The sequence below is a fragment of the Mus musculus genome, chromosome 5, assembly GCF_000001635.26.
Source record: "Mus musculus strain C57BL/6J chromosome 5, GRCm38.p6 C57BL/6J".
NCBI classification, from domain to species: domain Eukaryota; kingdom Metazoa; phylum Chordata; class Mammalia; order Rodentia; family Muridae; genus Mus; species Mus musculus.
The window spans coordinates 118,017,501-118,026,223 of record NC_000071.6 but is presented as its reverse complement, the minus strand read 5'-3'; positions in this window follow the sequence as shown (position 1 = coordinate 118,026,223).

Below are 8,723 nucleotides of genomic sequence, written 5' to 3'. Positions count from 1 at the left end.
TGCTGCGGTGGAGGCACCCACCCTCCCCCTCTGGCAGTGAGTGATGTGAGCACCCAGCAGGGCTCTGTCCACACAAAGCCTAATGCGGCTGGTCCAGGACGCCACCGCTTTCATTCAGTCTTACCAATGGCTCTGTTGGCGTCATCAAAGCCAAACTGAGGTATGGGGGGAAGTGGGGAGCTTAACAAGAGGAAGGCACCACGGGGCTCCCTCCTTGGCCCCAACACCGGGCTGTCTCAGTCACCAGGTAACTAACTGCCTGTCCCTGGAGACACAGTTCCCCCAGAGGAGCTAAAAGCCAGGGACAGACAAACCTGTTTGTCTCTGTGCCAGTGTGATTTGCAAGTCTGGTCCCTAGGAAACAAGAGGGCAGCTGAGCCCAGAGATGTGGAGCTGGGCCCTGCCTTTAGCTCTGCTGTGGGACCACGCTTGCTCAAGTGGGTGACTTCACCTCCCAGAGCCTCAGTTTCCCCATCTGCAAGATGGCAAGAGCAACGATACTCTTTCTGGGGGTGGTAGAAATGACAATTCCCAGGTTCCTCTGGGAAGTCCGTCAGTGGTGTTTGCGCATTTCCACAGTGTGGACATCTGGAATGGCCTACACAACTCATCAGCCAGCAGTAACTCAGCAAGGAGCTTCCGAGAGCTCCCTGTTGAACAAGATTCCGCACAAGCTACTTCAGTCTGTGCTGGATCTGCACTCCCATGTTATGTTGTGCATGCATTGGCTATGGAGAACCAGGAACATGGGTGACCCTACCGACCCCAGTCTGCAAACAGATCTGGGGAGCCAGCAATGCTCTGCAGTGGGTACCAGATGCTGCAGAGGCCTGGAGGGACACCAGGCACATCTGTTTTATTGGTCAGAGATCCCAGTGGTCTCCACCCATGGACTTGAACTCTGAGCAGCCCTTTTTTCTTTCTTTCTTTCTTTCTTTCTTTCTTTCTTTCTTTCTTTCTTTCTCTTTTTTTCTTTTCTTTCTTTCTTTCTTTCTTTTTTTTTTTTTTTTTTTTTAAGACAGGATTTCTCTGTATAGTCCTGGCTATCCTGGAACTCACTCTGTAGACCAGGCTGGCCTTGAACTCAGAAATCGGCCTGCCTCTTTCTGCCTCCCAAGTGCTGGGATTAAAGGCATGCTCCACCACGCCTGGCTTGAGCAGCCATGTCTATGATCCTATGTGGGGTGGTTCCCCCTGGGTTTTGGAATACCACAGGAATACAGGACAATTTCTTAACCTATAGGTCACTGACTACAAGAAGTTAGAAGGGGGGCTGGTGAGATGGCTCAGTGGGTAGGAGCACCCGACTGCTCTTCCGAAGGTCCGGAGTTCAAATCCCAGCAACCACATGGTGGCTCACAACCATCCGTAATGAGATCTGACTCCCTCTTCTGGAGTGTCTGAGGACAGCTACAGTGTACTTACATATAATAAATAAATAAATCTTTAAAAAAAAAAAAAAAAAAAAAAAAAAAAGAAGTTAGAAGGGACTCTAGGTGCCAGCCAGCTGGACGGACAGACCACATCAAACAGGCCACATTAGCCAAATCCTTCCAAGGGCACAACTGTTCTGGTGCAGGCCTGTGATCCTAGACCTGGGAAGCTGAGGCAGGAGGATTGCTGGGAACTCATAGCCAACCCAGGATACAGAGTGTGGCCCTGTCTCTGAAAGGGAGGGGTCTGAGGCTGTGGCTCAGTTGGTACCACATTAGCCTGGCATGCAGGAAGGCCTGCATCAACCAGGCATGGGGGAGCACACGTGTAATCTCAGAATCTGGCAAGTACAGTGTCGGGAACTCAAGATCATCCTTGGCTACACAGAGTTCAAGGCCACCCTGGGCTACTTGAGACCATTTCTCAAATGAGAGAGAGAGAGAGAGAGAGAGAGAGAGAGAGAGAGAGAGAGAGAGAGAGAGAGAGAGAGAGAAAGCCAGAGCCTATGGTGTACTCGCTGTCTCTCAAGTATAGTTCAAATAATGGAATCTCAGACTCCATCTTTTACCAGCCCCTCCTCCTCCTCTTCCTCCTCCTTCTTTTTTTTTTTTTTAAGATTTATTTATTTATTTATTATATGTAAGTACACTGTAGCTGTCTTCAGACATTCCAGAAGAGGGAGTCAGATCTCGTGATTGGATGGTTGTGAGCCACCATGTGGTTGCTGGGATTTGAACTCCTGACCTTCGGAAGAGCAGTCGGGTGCTCTTACCCACTGCGCCATCTCACCAGCCCCTCCTTCTTCTTTAAGATTTATTTTATTATTATATATAAGTACACTGTAGCTGACTTCAAACGCACCAGAAGAGGGTGTCAGATGTCATTACCGATGATTGTAAGCCACCATGTAGTTGCTGGGATTTGAACTCAGGACCTTTGGAAGAGCAGTCAGTGCTCTTTCCCGCCGCTGAGCCATCTCACCAGCCCCCAGCCCCTTCTTCTTTTTTTTTTTTTTTTTTTAAAGATTTATTTATTTATTATATATAAGTACACTGTAGCTGTCTTCAGACACTCCAGAAGAGGGCATCAGATCTTGTTACAGATGGTTGTGAGCCACCATGTGGTTGCTGGGATTTGAACTCTGGACCTTTGGAAGAGCAGTCGGGTGCTCTTACCCACTGAGCCATCTCGCCAGCCCCCAGCCCCTTCTTCTTAAGTCAAGCTCTGATATAGGACCTCAGGAGACCCTGAGACAAACCCCCTCTAGTCACCCATCAGCCGGAGTGAGGGTCCCTTTGGGTATTGACCTCAGACCTCTCATCCCCAGCCCTAGCCCCTTCCAGGTTACAGGACCACTGAGCCCCCAGGATCTCCCTTCTCAACTTCTGGCTGGACCTCAGAGGGGTGCAACTTCATAGGCCAGGGGGGCCTAAAAATAGGAGTCTAGGTCTCCTTGGGGAGGGCGGCTTGAGTGTGCTTCTCCATTATTTACACAATTATAAATAGTGACCAATCACTGGAGATGGCAGGGGCAAATGGAAGCTTGTCCCTGGATGGGCTTCAACTCTGCATTGGAGTGGAGAGACAGAGAGAGGTGGCTGGAGCCCAGAATCCATTTCAAACTCACTGCGCCTTGTATGGAGCTGGGGGGTGGGGGTGGGGTCAAGGACAGGAGCTCTTGGAAACAGTGCATACCCGTGGATGATTGTGGCTCTCCTCACAGCCTGCTGTCTCCAGTCTGTGAGGGGCCCTGAGGAGCAGCCTCCTGCATCATAGCAGACAGCCCACGGGAACTGTCCAATCCCTCCCTCGAACCTGGGACTGTTGGGTTGTGGGTCTTGGGGGGAAGACTTGAGGCTGCTCTGTGCTGACCAGATGGATCCTGAACAAGCACAACGAGGGAGATGGATAGAGACACAAGAGATGGCGCACGCCTTTAATTCCAGCACTTGGGAGGCAGAGGCAGGCAGATTTCTGAGTTCGAGGACAGCCTGGTCTACAGAGTGAGTTCCAGGACAGCTAGACCTACACATAGAAACCCTGTTTCGAAGGAGGGGGGGTGAGAGAAAGAGAGAGAGAGAGAGAGAGACATGGGACACTGGCCCAGTCAGCCATGACTAGCTTTAAAGATGGAAAAAGGGACTGAGAGCAAGAAATGCAGCCTCTGAAAGCTGAAAATTTCAGGAAAACAACTCCTCTCCCCAAGACTGCTATCTGCACCTTGCCGGTGGTCTAGTGAGACCCCCAGCAACCAGAACCAGAAGATAAACTGTTTGTATTCTTCCAACCCACAAAAACCAAACAAAACCAAACAAACAAGAAACAATGAGCTGGACAGAGCCTGAGCTTATAAGACGACCCCCGGCCCCAGGGCAGTGAATATGGGGGGGGGACAGGGCAGGGTAGTCTGTTTAGTTTTTGTACGCATGTGTATAGATTGCCTCCAGTTCTTAAGAGTCTGAGTCCTAGGCCCAGGCACTGCATTCAATTAGAGAGGTCGGGATAAGGACATTTCACATCCCAACTCTGGGTGGTTCTGAAGCCAACAGGCTGTAGATGTGTTAGATGTGTGCACGGATTTCCCTGATTAAAACGTACAACCCAGAGAGTTTTCGTTTCTCCGCAGGGCCATGTGAGCAGCAGGGCCATGTGATCATCACTGCAGTCACCTTTACAACATCTTTCTCGTTCCCACACTTTCAGCCGTGATCCCACAATCCCCCATCCTCCCCAGCCCCCAGGACTCACCAACTCCAGACCTTTTCTTTGTGTAAACAGAATGTGCATCTGATTCTTCCCAGTATATGTTTCAATGTTCACTACACTATAACAATGTCTCAATGTTCACCACACTGCAACAATGTTTCAATGGACACCACACTGTAACAATGTTTCAATGTCCACCACACTGTAACAATGTTTCAATGGTCACCACACTGTAACAATGTTTCAATGTTCACCACACTGTAACAATGTTTCAATGGTCATCACACTGTAACAATGTCTCAATGTTCACTACACTGTAACAATGTCTCAATGTTCACTACACTGTAACAATGTCTCAATGTTCACCACACTGTAACAATGTTTCAATGGTCATCACACTGTAACAATGTCTCAATGTTCACTACACTGTAACAATGTCTCAATGTTCACTACACTGTAACAATGTCTCAATGTTCACCACACTGTAACAATGTCTCAATGTTCACCACACTGTAACAATGTCTCAATGTTCACCACACTGTAACAATGTCTCAATGGGCACCACACTGTAACAATGTTTCAATGGCACCACACTGTAACTAGTCTTCTTACTCCTTTCCTCTTCATAGCTGAGTATTATTCTACAACCGACCAGTCACTTTTGTTGTTGTAGTTGTTGTTTATTCGTTCTTCCTAAGATGGACACTCAATGGGCTCTGTCTTTTTTTTTTTCCTAGACAGGGTTTCTCTGTATAGCTCTGGCTGTCCTGGAACTCACTCTGTAGACCAGGCTGTCCTCGAACTCAGAACCCGCCTGCCTCTGCCTCCCAAGTACTGGGATTAAAGGCATGTACCACCACATCTGGCGGGCTCTGTCTTTTGGCTGCTGTGACTCATGCTGTCGTGAACGCTGGTGTACAAAGATTTGAATGAGCCACCATGACAAGACCAGGGTAGCGGGGTAGGGGAGCACTCTTCCTTTTCTCTGTATTTACTCCAATGCCAGAGTCACGAATGTGATCACAGGAGTGGGGGTGGGTTGTGGGGGTACTAGACAAGGATGGTCTCCACATGCCAGTGACTTTCCTTAAATCATCTCAGCCAGCATGGCCAAAGGAAAAGACACTGTCTCTTTATCATCCCATGTTCGAGATGTAGGAACTGAGGCTCAAAAGGGCTCAGATCTCTGGCTGGAGTCTACCTAGTCTCCTGGGTCTCAGTCACTAGGCTGATACTTCTTAGAGGTGTCTCCAGCCACCAGGGTGACCATCTGGGTTACAGGCCTGTGCCACAGAGCCCAGATAGTCCTTATATTTCTAGCACGCTGGGCTCTCTCTCAGCGGAGCCACACCCCTGTCCAGGTCCCTATTGGTTCTGATGTAGCTAGGGACAAATCCTGGACTCCTGGGCAGAAATGGGATCTGATACACTTACCTGAGGTCCCCTCAGGGACACAGTGTGCTGTGTCCTGGTGCATTATGGAATGCTGGCCCCTTGGGCCCAAGTGCATTTGCCTCTTAGCTTTGGAGTCACAGACTACACATCCAGTGCAGGGAGAGTGGTGGCAGGGAGTAGCAAGACCAGGAACAGTTTCTAGGTTAACTGTCTATCTGTCAGCCAACCTCCATCTGGGCTAGGGGCTGAGAGACTGTATCTAGAGGCTCAGAACTGTCCTGCAGGGTGAACCCAGCTGTGTGGGTTGAGCCTGTCACCTCCTTCCTAGCCTGGGACAGGGGAGGTGAGGGGAGCCCCACAGAGGGTCTCCTTTCCCCCCTCCTCCCTTCTGAACATCTGCACTCACGGATGCAACCAGACGCAGGGGTGATAAACACAGGATGGGGTGCGGCATTACACAGGGTAAAATTTGAAGCTAAGTGATGAGAGCCTTCACCAGGGCACCAGCCTAGGCAGGTGCCGCAGAGCCAAGGGCCCAGCCTGGCCACGTTGACTCAGCAGAACCTAGGCCGTTGCTGTTGCTGGCTGCTGACTAGGCAGGGGCAGGAGAGGGGAGCTGGCTTCTAGCTGTCCACTCTCGCTGGCACTGAAACCTTCCAGAGCTGCAGTAGCACAGAGGCAAACTCCATTCCTTCGTCAGGTCAGAGGGAGGTGTAGGATGTGGGTCAGTTTTCACTCGGGGATCCCAGCGTGGGCCAAGCTGGGGGGGTGGGGGGGTCCCGGCCAGCTGTGTGCAGAGGTAGGTGAGGATCAGAGCTGGTGGGAGGATCTGGGGTTGGGGAGGAGATGGTGCCCCCACCCCTCCCACTTCCAAAAGGAACCGAGTTGGTGACTCCAGGCCAACTTGAAAGACCTTCAGGATTAGCTAGTCCATCTCTGCTGTTTTCACAGAGAAGGGAACTGAGGGTCGGAGTGATCCCCAGTAAGGGTAGAGCTGGATCTAGACTCACACCAGGGTCTGATGGGCACAGCGGGCTGTGGCCTCCAAAAACATCTCTGGACCCCTTAGGCCAGGCTAGCTGACCTGCTTGTGGGTACACGCAGGCTCCTGCATTTGTAAGTATACCACCAGTAGGATTGAGGGAGGGGGAGAGCCCAGGGGACCAAGCAGTTCAAGCCCCATGACAAATGCCTCACCGTGAAGCCTTGGATCCCATATGGAGATCACACGCAGGCTACCCAGGCAAGGCTCACAGGTGCTTGCACACACCATAGCTCAATGGTGGGCGAGTGACTTCATCCACCACTGGCTGGAGGCACTGAGGGTCAGTTGTACCTCCTAGTTGAATCCCAGTGGGAACAGCCCAGGGGAGGGCATCTGCCATGGGGATAATTTGGCTGCCCTCCTTCAGTCTGTCTCCCAGGAGCAGCCACTACAGAGGAAGGAAAAAGGCAGGCACACAGACTTCAGGACCCTGGGACATGGATGCAGCCACTAGATGTCATAGGGTTTGGGGCAGACCTAGGATTTCTGGGCAGAGATGAGGGTGTGGCAAGTGTGAACTCAGACCCCCCGGGGCCCAGCGGGGTAGCAGATTGCATGTACAGAAGGCATAAGTTGTCCTGAGGGGACCACAGTCCAAGAGGTAGGCAGTGATGGATGGCATGTGAGATGGCCTTGGGGTTACAGCAAAGGCCCCGCACAGAGGCACGGAAAATGGAGAGCTTCCATTTCACCCACAGGGTTTCTCCCATACCAACCAAAGGGCACAGAGCAGGGCCCATTCCTTAGGGTCAGCAGGAACCCACAGACTTCTCCATACACACACACACACACACACACACACACACACACACACACACACAACTTAGAAGCAGCTACAGGTGCTGAGGGGACCCTCCTTATGGGGACTTGTGGATAGTCCCTGTCTGCTAGGCAATGAGACCCCTCCCCAAAATGAGCTGGACCCCAAGCATGTTCCAGTGAGGTTGTTCATTAGCCTCTGCTCCCCGGAGTGGTTAAGACTTTGGCCCAGCCATGTCTTCATTCCTATTAAATGAGACACGATGGTAGGGACAGGAAGGTGTCCCCTAAGGTGATTCCAATATGTCTAGCTTGATGCTTCAGCCACTAAGCCTGATGACCCACATGAGAGAACTGAGTCCCACTAATTGTCCCCTGACCTCCACATGCATACACACATACATGCACGCAGACACATGCACACACATTAGAGAGTTGCAAGTCAAAAGTCAAGCTCAGTTGGAGCTGTGTGTGTATGTGTGTGTGTGCACACGTGTGCATGTGCATGCATGTGTGCATGCCCATCTGTGAGTGCACTCATGCCATAATGCAGATATGGAGGTCAGAGGACAATTTGCAGGATTTGGTCCTCTCCATTGTGTGGGTTCCAGGGATTGAACTCGGGTTGCCCGGTTTGGCCACAATCACCTTTACCCTCTGAGCCTTCTTGTGGCGCCCCTCCCACCCCTGTTGGGCTTTGAGTACCTTCCCAGTTGCAGTGGCTACTCTGGATGCTGAGGCACTAGCAGGCATAGGGAATCCCAGAGCATCTGGTTTGCAGACAGGGGACAGCCAGCCTGGAGTTAGAGCTGAGCAAGAAAGCTTGCAGTGAACAGGAGGGAACCTGATAGGGGTTCCATCGGGCTGACCCTTGTCTCCTGTTCCCTCCCACTGGTCTGGCCAGGTGACCAGCAAACCAGGACTTGGGAACTGGCAACTTAGACCCATAGCCTCAGCTAGCCTACCTGTGGCTTCCAAGCCCTCCTTCCACCTGCTGAGATGCCCCAGGCTCTGCTGAGCCTCTGCGAGGGAGGAACAGGCAGCCTCCAGAGCAGCTCTGTGTGTGTGTGTGTGTGTGTGTGTGTGTGTGTGTGTGTGTGTGTGTGTGTGGCTAGTGTGAGGGTGGTACATGCCTGGTGGCTGCTCCCAGGTGATGTCACAAGCAAGCAGCCCACACCAGGGCCCACTATTCTGAGTCTGTAGAGCACACCTCTGCCTGGCATAAGTCTGCCGACTTCTGCAAGCTTTTTATAAATAACCCGAGTGGGGAGTATTTGGGATGCTGGGGCAGCTTGAGGATTACGAAGGAGACAGCCATGGTGGGTGGTCACATCCTTTCAGAGTGTCACCCTTCCCGTGTAACCCCAACGGGTGCCTGGAGCCC